This window comes from Chrysoperla carnea, chromosome 4 (assembly GCF_905475395.1).
Source record: "Chrysoperla carnea chromosome 4, inChrCarn1.1, whole genome shotgun sequence".
NCBI classification, from domain to species: domain Eukaryota; kingdom Metazoa; phylum Arthropoda; class Insecta; order Neuroptera; family Chrysopidae; genus Chrysoperla; species Chrysoperla carnea.
In genome coordinates, this window is record NC_058340.1 from 28,553,976 (window position 1) to 28,563,950 (window position 9,975).

Genomic DNA, 9,975 nt, shown 5'->3' on the forward strand with positions numbered 1-9,975 from the left:
TGTTTGAGAGTGTTCTTAGCTATATTTTAAGTTCAAGTGAAGGGTTTTGTACACGATAACAACTGGTAAATAGGTGACAATCTTCAAACGGCAAGTCAGATTTTCTTAAAGCATAGCTTCAGAACACAATCGATCAAACTTCTTTTCAAAAAAAAAAAAAAAAAAAAAAAATCAAATTGGTTCAACTGTTAAAGAGCTATGTTGCCACAAACGAAACGATCAGGCCTATACTTTAAGTTCGAGTTTAGTTTTCCGGACACGAAAAAACTAAGAGGGGTGGTACGCTTCAAAAAAAATCGTTTAGTATCTACGATACCACAAACGAATCGATCAGACCTGAGTTTGTGTCGGGGGCTTCTTTATAAATTTTTTATTTATGTGTCAACGTCCTTGAAAAATTGAATTTTCAGAGAAGAGGCATGGGAAATTAATTATTGTAAATATTTCTGATTGTGTATTACTATTCAATAAACCCCTTTAAACTCCTGTTTTTAAACTTAAGACTGCAAATATATTTGTAATTTTCATAAATTTTCCTTCAAAGTGGTCTAGGGATAAATTCTAAATTCTTATTCTAGACTTGTATTTAGTTTTAAAAACTACTAGTGGTAAACAGTTTGACTGAAATGAAGAGAATAATTGCAAATTTTGATCATTATACGCTTCTTTTCCTTCGCTTAAAGTTTTCTAAGCCAAACAAAATTGGGTTAAATTGTTACACCATCTACAAAACGCCTAAAAATATAAATCCATCACAAAATTTATTTCCTGAATCGGGGTCAAAACAATGCCTTTATGTGGGAAGTTTAAAACTAAGTTACTTTTTTTTACCATTTAATTATTATTCAGTCGAGGTAAAAAGAGAACAAATTGTGGCTTTTCAAAAAGTTTATATGAAAGTATTATAAAAAATGTTTGTATTTTTATAACTGTTTGTATCAAATATGGATTCATGGTTTGAAATGTATGTATGCAAATATGATAATAGAACATATGAAACCAGTTAAGAGGGCATATGCAGAGATGGATTTAAAAGTTAAGTTTGCCGTCCCTATAAATTATGATCTACATTTCAATCTACTTCGAATGAATGTTGAGTTTCATAGAAATCGGTATAATATGAGGTTTGTGAAATGGCAAATTCACATTGGTGCGGTGATTTTTAAGTATGGTTGAAACTTGAGTTCAATTCATATTAGTCTTTAAATGAGCACGTGGCCGGCCTCCGGTGTTAGCTTTGCAGTCACGAATAAATACACTTGCATGGATTAATAAATTATTTATGTTTTTAAAAGTGTAAGAAGTAAGAAGTAGCAAAAAATGAGTAATTTGAAAGGAGAAGTTTGAAAACGCTCCAATTCAATTACTAAAGAAAATTGCTCCAATTCAAAGACGAGAGAAAGTGCAAGAAAAGGTAATGCAAGGCATACTTATTTTCAGAATGAAATGATGGCCATGGGATTATTATAGAAAAAATCATTTTGACATGCGACATTCGAAGGATTAAATCAGAAGAACGTAAACAGGCTTAAATTGGGTTTCAGCAGGCGTTGAATAAGAGTATTAAGATGAGTATAGACGAGTAACCATGGTAATTTTCAACAAAAATGCTCAAATGTATGAATTCACATAGTAGTCATTAATAGCCCATTCTTTTAGTGGTCTAGTTATTCCAATGGCCACTGACACTTTTTATGTCTAAGCCCGCTCATGACTACCATATTGACTATTTGACGTCATTAGAGAATTTCCGAATAGACACGCCCGTGTAATTTTGTTTATACTATTTTACAAAAAAATAGCCTGCAATCTGTTTAAATTTTGTAATGTTTAGAAGAATTATATTTTATTGGTACGATTATTTTTTGTTTTGGCACCCAATCTTGCTCTGAAATTCGGTCGATTCTTGTGTGATATCAAATGTCAATTTATTCTCGAAACACTAGGGCATCCTGTATTGATTTATATTCAGGTACTTTGAATTCACGTATGAAAAGTAATTTTTTTATTTTTGAAATAGTATACAGCAAACAAATGTATGAAGTCGTTAAAAGTACAACGAAACTTTTCGATTTTGTTGCTTTTTTTTATTATATTATAATTTTTATACATTATTTTTGTTTTTATTATTATTTCATCTATTTGTTATAATTTGACAAGTGTTTGATTTTCTTTACGTAAAAAAATAAGAAAAAAACAAACTTTTCCGATTTCTCAGATGAATTTAATTTTCCACTTCACTCACATTTCTATAATTTGATGCATGAATATTTTCAAAAAGTTATATCAATTCTAGAAAATATTATAGTAATCATTAATCATATTTTCATAAAATAATTGAATTTTATACATTGTCATTTTATTAAATACTAGAGTGATACCCACCCGCTTTGCTGGGTTTAAAAGTAAAGATTGATAGAGATTGCTCTCGCTTATCCCCTTTGTATAACACTCGAAATAATGGTAAGGTTTGTTTTGCACGTTTTGTTTTAAATTATTCATTGAGTATATCAGAAAAGATGGCCGTGAAATATTTTATATTGACTATTTTTACATCTGTAATTTATGGTAATGTCAAATGACTACTTTTAAAGAAATCTGTAATTTTTGGTAATGTAAAATTAAATTGATTTTTAATTTTTTTTTATTAATATATCTTTTTAAATTTAGCTCATATGTTATTCTGAAGTAAGTATGAGCTATATTGCTGTACAGTTTTATTAAAAACCATTCGCTAGTTTTAGCGTGAAAGCATAACAAACAAACAAACAAACAAAGAAACATGCATTTATAATATATAGAGACTAGAGAAAATATTTGTAAATTTTTTAAATAAAAAAGTTCCACGTAACTGCTCTAGAAATATAAACTTTAAAAATTGTTCCTCAGAAAAAGTGATGAATTGCAAATTATAACTTTAGTAGCCAGGTAAAAGATGTTCTCGTCCAAGTTACTCAATGAAAATGATTTTTTTAAATCATTTAAAACAAAAATAACGACATTCATTTAGCTTTAGAGCACCTTTAAAAGAAAGTGCTACTTTTACAGGGAATTTTTTTGTATCATGTAACAAATAGACTTATAAAAAAATAATTCTAATTTTTCACATAACTTTCGGCTAACCATTTGGCAATAAATAATTTTTCGAAGAATATGGTCGTATTTAGAAAAAAATATAATTTAAGAATGAATTTATAAATTATTTTCTTCTAGTTCAATATATTTTCAATTGCTGTTTAGAATTAAAGAAAAAAATTCTCTGTCACACTTCTTGGATAAAAATCTTGAAAAATACTGATATGAACGATTAGCAAGTAAAACCTAGCGTGATTTTACTCCAATTGGTTTTATAAATGTGGTTCTATAAGAGTAGAATAAAATACAAATCAATATCATTTTAAAGAAGGTGAAGAACTTTGGTAGAAAAATAACTTCTTGTAAACTTTTTATACAGCTTTTACATTTGAGAAATCGAAAAAACAGCTTATATTGTTTCATATAATTTGTGTGACAACTTGTGATTAGTGTCTACAATAACTTTCACAAAAAGGTACAAATAATATTTGAATTCCCATGAGTCAATTTTATATTCTTGGATGGTATTAACAATATTATTAGAGTGCATAATATTTAACGCATTTTGTATGCATAAAACCTTTAAAATATAGATCGAATATTATCGAAAAATTATTTTAATAAAATTACAATTTTTATAGAAACATTTGATAAAAAACTATCGTGAGAATACTATTGAACACAAAATACTACCACAAATAACGAATCCAATATCCATGTAGTATGATAACCATTGACACTTTCATTATCATTATAAGATTTTCATTTATAATGTAATGGATTTTCGAATGAGAACGTGACAAAGTTCTGTAAATAATCTATTGGTGATTGTTATATAGGATGATCAAATTAGAGTTATACATTATATAATTGGAATAGAAATAAAATGGTAGCTATAAGATATCAATATATTTTTTTATAACTTTAGACAGTAGATTAGATTATTTTTATTTAAAAATGAAGTCATGTAAATGAACACTTCTCTGAAAAGCATGTCTATTTTTATTTTCAAATTTACTATCCAATTACCTCTCCATACATAAAAACCTATGAATTTTTGTGAATATGATAGTGGTTCATGAACATATGGGTTATCTGTAGTAAAACATTTAACAAAAAAAAAAGTGGTAATTTCTGTGTTCCAGCAGATCAATTACTTTATCGGCGAAAGTAAACTAAAACTGTCTCCTTGAAGTTTAAATTGTTGTTCTTTTATCATGTTGCCACCCACAAAAATTAACAGCTTGGTTTGGTTTGTATTATGGAAGCGTAAATAAATCATATTTTTTGAAGAAAAAAAGATACAATAGCTAAAAAATAAAATTCATATAAATCTCATACCGTATTGCTTTTATTTCAAATTAAACAAGTATAATCCCAGATTGATCATCCTGTATAAGAGATATAAGTTTGTATTTTCTATAACCAATGGTTAAAATGATAGTTACATCCAGATTATGTAAAAGGAATATTGGATGAGGCGTTTAGTTTACATGTTGATGTGAAAATAATTAATCAGATTTCTAGCGTGTTAAAGTTAATTTTCGTAAAATTGCAATAAAAATTCTACAAATTGTAAAAAATGATTGTATATTACTAAATTCTGTCTCATGATGACCAAATAGTGTCCCTTGTTTACCCATTAGAAATTATTCCTATTTTTCATATTTATCATCAGCCGAATCACCGCTTCCGACAATTTCTCAATTTTTGAAGAAAATAAATGTTTCCTTAGGTAGGAACCGTATGTATACTCAAAAATAAAGAGTGTCCTCTAAAATATTTTAAAAGTAAACTTTTCAACGAATCATGCTTTGCCAATTTGATAGTAAATTGCCTCACAATTAATCCTTCACTTCTCTACGAAACTAAACGAATAAAGCAATTTTATACACATAAATTCTTTTAAGGAATGAAATTTGCAATATTATTTGTTTGAAATTCGTTATAAATTGTAAGTCAACATATAAAACCACAATGGGATAATGAGAACCAGAAAATTGAATGAATTTTTCGAGACGTTTGAATGCAAATTCTTGTACATTTCAAATTGATGAGCATTTCAGTTCTAATGGTGAAATGAAATATAATTATCACGCTAGCTTGTGGCTTGCTATTTCATCCACATACATAAAAGATATTTCTAACAGACGAAAAAAAAAACAGGAATTAATGTTTCGAAAACAAAACCTAACAACTAAAACAATTTTTTTCATTGAATACACAACAATATAATTGTTTCTTTGTTCTGAGAATAGGTAATTTCAGAGTTTAGTTTTGTTAGTTTCAATATTATACAGAGAAAAGAAAAACATAATGAAATTTTTAATTAATAAACAAAGAGATATTATTATAATATATGAGAGAATAAAGACGATATAGAGCATACAGGTTATTATTATTTTATATAGTTCAAGACAGTGAGTCCATAATACCATTGTGGAAATTGATAAAGGTTAGTTTCATTAGAAAGAAAAATGGCATTTTAATTGTTGCTCATTTGTCGAGTCTATCTCGAATTCGATTTTCGCGTTTCCATACTTCATGAAGATAAAACTTCTTTAAGCGCTTTAAAACACTCTGTGTTGTTTTTTTTTTTTTAAATCTCCATCTCCATATATTATAAATGCGAAAGTAAGCATGTTTGTTTGTTTCTTCGTAAGACTTTCAAGCTAAAACTAGAGAATGGTTTTTAATGAAACTGTACATCAATATAGCTCATACTTCAGATTAACACATGAGATATAATTTATAAAGATATATTAATGAAAAAAGAAAATAAAAATTAATTTAATTTGATATTACCATAAATTACAGATTTCTGGAAAAATAGTCAGTTTAAAATATATTATAGCCAATTTTTTTGTTATACTCAATGAATAATTACGGCTATTATACATTTACAAAAATAGAAAACCATACATATATTTTACCTGTGTAAAACAATCCTTCCCATTATTTCGAGTGTTATAGAAAAGGGTCTTTCTATAATCTTTACGTTTAAACCCAGCGAAGCGGGTGGGTATATTTATAACAGTTTTTTATACACACGTTAATTTAAGAATTATGGAATTTTAATTATTTATACTGTAATTAATTAAAAAATTTATAAAAAAAAAAACACAGTTATTTCAAAGTTTTCCCGAAAATTGAAACGACCCGATTCCATAAGCTTGAAGCCCCAAATTAAAACTTCATTCTTCTTTATTATCAAACTTGTTAATGATTTAAATATGAACAAAAAATTATGTAAATTTTAATTCGGTATGGGTTCACGGTCCTGTTTATGACTTTGTTTTTTGATAAAAGAATATATGCATTTCAATTTTGTATTTCAATGTTAGTAATTATAAACATTACTTCCGGAAAGTTTATATTTGAAAAACTTTCATACTGTTTTGTTACCTGGAACAAATATATAGTTTTCTAAACGATGTAAAATGGTCGAATTATTATTAAAGAATTTGCATGCCTAGGTTTTCAATGAAATTGAGTTTAACTATTACTTCTGTAAAATAATTCTTTGAAATTGAATTACTGTAAAATATTTTTTGAAATTGTTTCAAAATATATTTTAAATACAATTTTGAACAAAAGGTAGCAGGAAATTTGTCAAACACTATGACCACTTGATAACGTGAATAATTATTATACAATTCAGCAAAAGTTAACCATTAGTGTATTCGGGCAAATATTTTACTCTTTAATTCTTTACTTATTTTATCAAGGGGTGATAGAGTGCGACAAAGTCTCTGCTGCGTTTTTTTAGAGCGATAACTCAAATATGACGTCAACACGCTTATTTGAAAACGCAGCCTGTTTGTTTACTCATCAAAAGGAAACCGCTCACGAAGTTTCAAGTATGTATTTATCATTTAAAAAAACCTTTACTGTCCCATTGGACATTTATAATTTTTTGAACCCATATTTGATTATTATTATTATTATTATTATCCAACTGTCGCAAAACACGCCAAACCGTCTGCAAAAAGTCTACGGAAAAATAAATTATTTGAGTTTGAGTTTTGTTTTTGTTTATTCGTCTAGTAGAAGACCGGCACTATGCACAAATTCTTGATTCTACAATTGAATTTCAAGCACTGTGATTATACTCTTTACTCTATCGATTAGAAATTTGTATATGTTATAGGTATTCTATCTGCCATATTTCAAAATTTTTACTACTTTTTACGGTACTTTACGGTACGGTAATTTTCAAAAATGCTGTTAATTTTCCTAATTTTCTTTTTTCACGCCCCAGTACAGAGCAATAAGAAAAGTTTCTATAGTCCTAGGCCAGGTAAAAATAGCCTCCCATTAAAATTTTACAATTTTCTTTCACCATTATAATGGGAGGATATTTTTACTTGCTCTAGAACTATAGGAATTTTTCTTACTCTACTGTACCTGGGTGTGAAAAATGAAAATTGGGAAAATTATCAAATTTCGAAATATAATCCCGGGGCAGGTAGAGAATGAATACCTATAACATATCGATAGTGTAAAGGCTATAATCGCAGTGCTTGAAATTCAATTGTAACTTGTAACCATTCTTGTCTGGAAAACCGCTTTTCTTGGTAAATATTTTTGCTCACCAATAAATATTTTAAGGATTCCTATAAAAAATTATAAAATTTCACGCCAATCAAAGAATGTTTAAAATTTAAATAACCGCCTTAAAAATAAAGCTAAAAACCAAGTAAGATTTTCTCTGAAGTACACATCAACGAGTACTACATACATGCGAACGTGACAAAACCTCATTTTTAACCGAAATTTCATTAAAAATTATTAACAATAACAAAAACATGTAAACTGTAATTAATTGATTAATTTTAAGTAATTAAATTAAGTGTATACAAAAGATTGGTTTGCCAGCAATAAACTAAATTAAAACCTTTACATAAATATTACATATAGGAGGTATATTACGGAAGCCTGATTGGCTCACTGTCAACTTATAAGAAAGTGGTGCTACACTAGCTTAATTTTTAAATGTGTACTACCCACAAGTATAAAACCAACTTTTAAAAAAGTCACTAGTTCACTTTCAACAAGTGCAACTTGTGGCATTATGGAAACGAACCCTCTTGAAGTTGTCAGTCGGGGATGAAAATCCTATAATAAGACACTACCGAAACTGTCTGGTATTATTAATAATTATATACATATTAATGATACTTTATTTATAATTTGTCTTATGTAGTTACTTAAAAATTTGCTATAGTACTTATTATTTAAAAAATATTATACTGTCATTTTTGTTATTTTCTTTTACATCTGCATATTTCTACTTTCTAATCTTTAAAAATTCTTAAGTGCTTATTATGACAGCATAATTAGAAATCTGTACTTGAAAAATACCGATCTTCAAAAGGGTTCAGTTCCATAATGCCACAAGTCACAAGTGCACTTGTTGAAAGAGAACTAGTAATTTTTTGAAAAGTTGGTTTTATACTAGTGGGTAGTATATATTTAAAAAATAAGCAAGTGTTTTTCCACCACTTTCTCATAAATTGACAGTGAGCCATTCAGGCTTCCGTTGTATAAGGTATACACACATTAAGTATATTAATAATACGTGAATTGGAGTGGGAATAAGAGTAGGGGGAGAGTGTTGGGATGAGTATAAACGATAGTGTGTGTATGTGTGTGTAGTATTTATAATATACAAAAAGTTTTTAGACACCTGGGTGCTATATAACCGATTATAATAGAATGTGGTTTTTACATTAGCAATTCGGGTTTTGAGGGGTTAGATAATATAACGAAATTGTGTACTAAAAATCAAACTATTTGAGTGTACTATGTAAAAATCGGAATAAAGTTCCTTAAATTTTGTTAAAAATACTTTGTTAAAAAATTTTCTTAAATTATTTATTGAACTATGTTACAAATTTTTAAACCAGACTATTATTCATTACTATCAGATACCTGCCTATTTTGCTGGACAATTTCTACTTTAAAAACAAGGACTTATCACGTTATAGCCCTCCCTTATCCTTCCTTTTGTTCACAATTTGATGGATTTTAATTTTTTGAAAATGAAGTTTTGCTCATGATACTCGCTGGCATTGTAACTTTCTATAGATCCAATCATTAAATTAACTTGATTTTTATAATTTTTGGATAAAAATTACCCCATCCACCAAGTTTCATCAAATTCCAAAAAGGAAAATTTTTCGATAAAACTAAGTATATAAGGTTATTTTGACCCAAAAATACAATTTTACCAGGTTGCAGTTCATATTTTATTGAATTTGGTTATACAAGTTTATTCTTATTATATACAAGGAAACAGCTCACAAAAGATTTATTTTCAAGCAGTTTTCATCTATGTAATATTGTGTAACATGTATGTAAATTAAGTACGTATGTAAATGTAATACAAATATACACAAGAAAACATAACATATACCAAACCACTTTCTATCTTCTACCTTCTACGTATGTACCTTATTTTCGAAGTAAATTACAAACATGGGACTCAATAAACTTATCTGAAATATGTCTCTAGTGAGGTGTATAATTATTTATGACTGATTAAAATCAAAATACTATGAAAAATAGAAAAGGGTGGTGTTCTTATGATTATTAGTAAAACAAACAAAAAAAGTGATTTAAACTTTTAACATGCGTTTCTGTGATTTTTTAGGGAATTTGGGAAAATTATAAAGTTACTTACATGCTTTATCATAGAATATTATCTGTGGTTAAAAGTATATAAATATGCATTTAAAAAGTATTTTGTGGAAATAGTAGCCCGAAATCTCTAATTACATTTTACGAGGATTTTTGTATGATTATTTTTAGAAAGCAAACTTTGGACTTTCCTCTAAACTTTCGCGGAGTACCCTCGCCAAGTATCTTCGCCAGAGCTTGCCGAAGTAAACACTATCA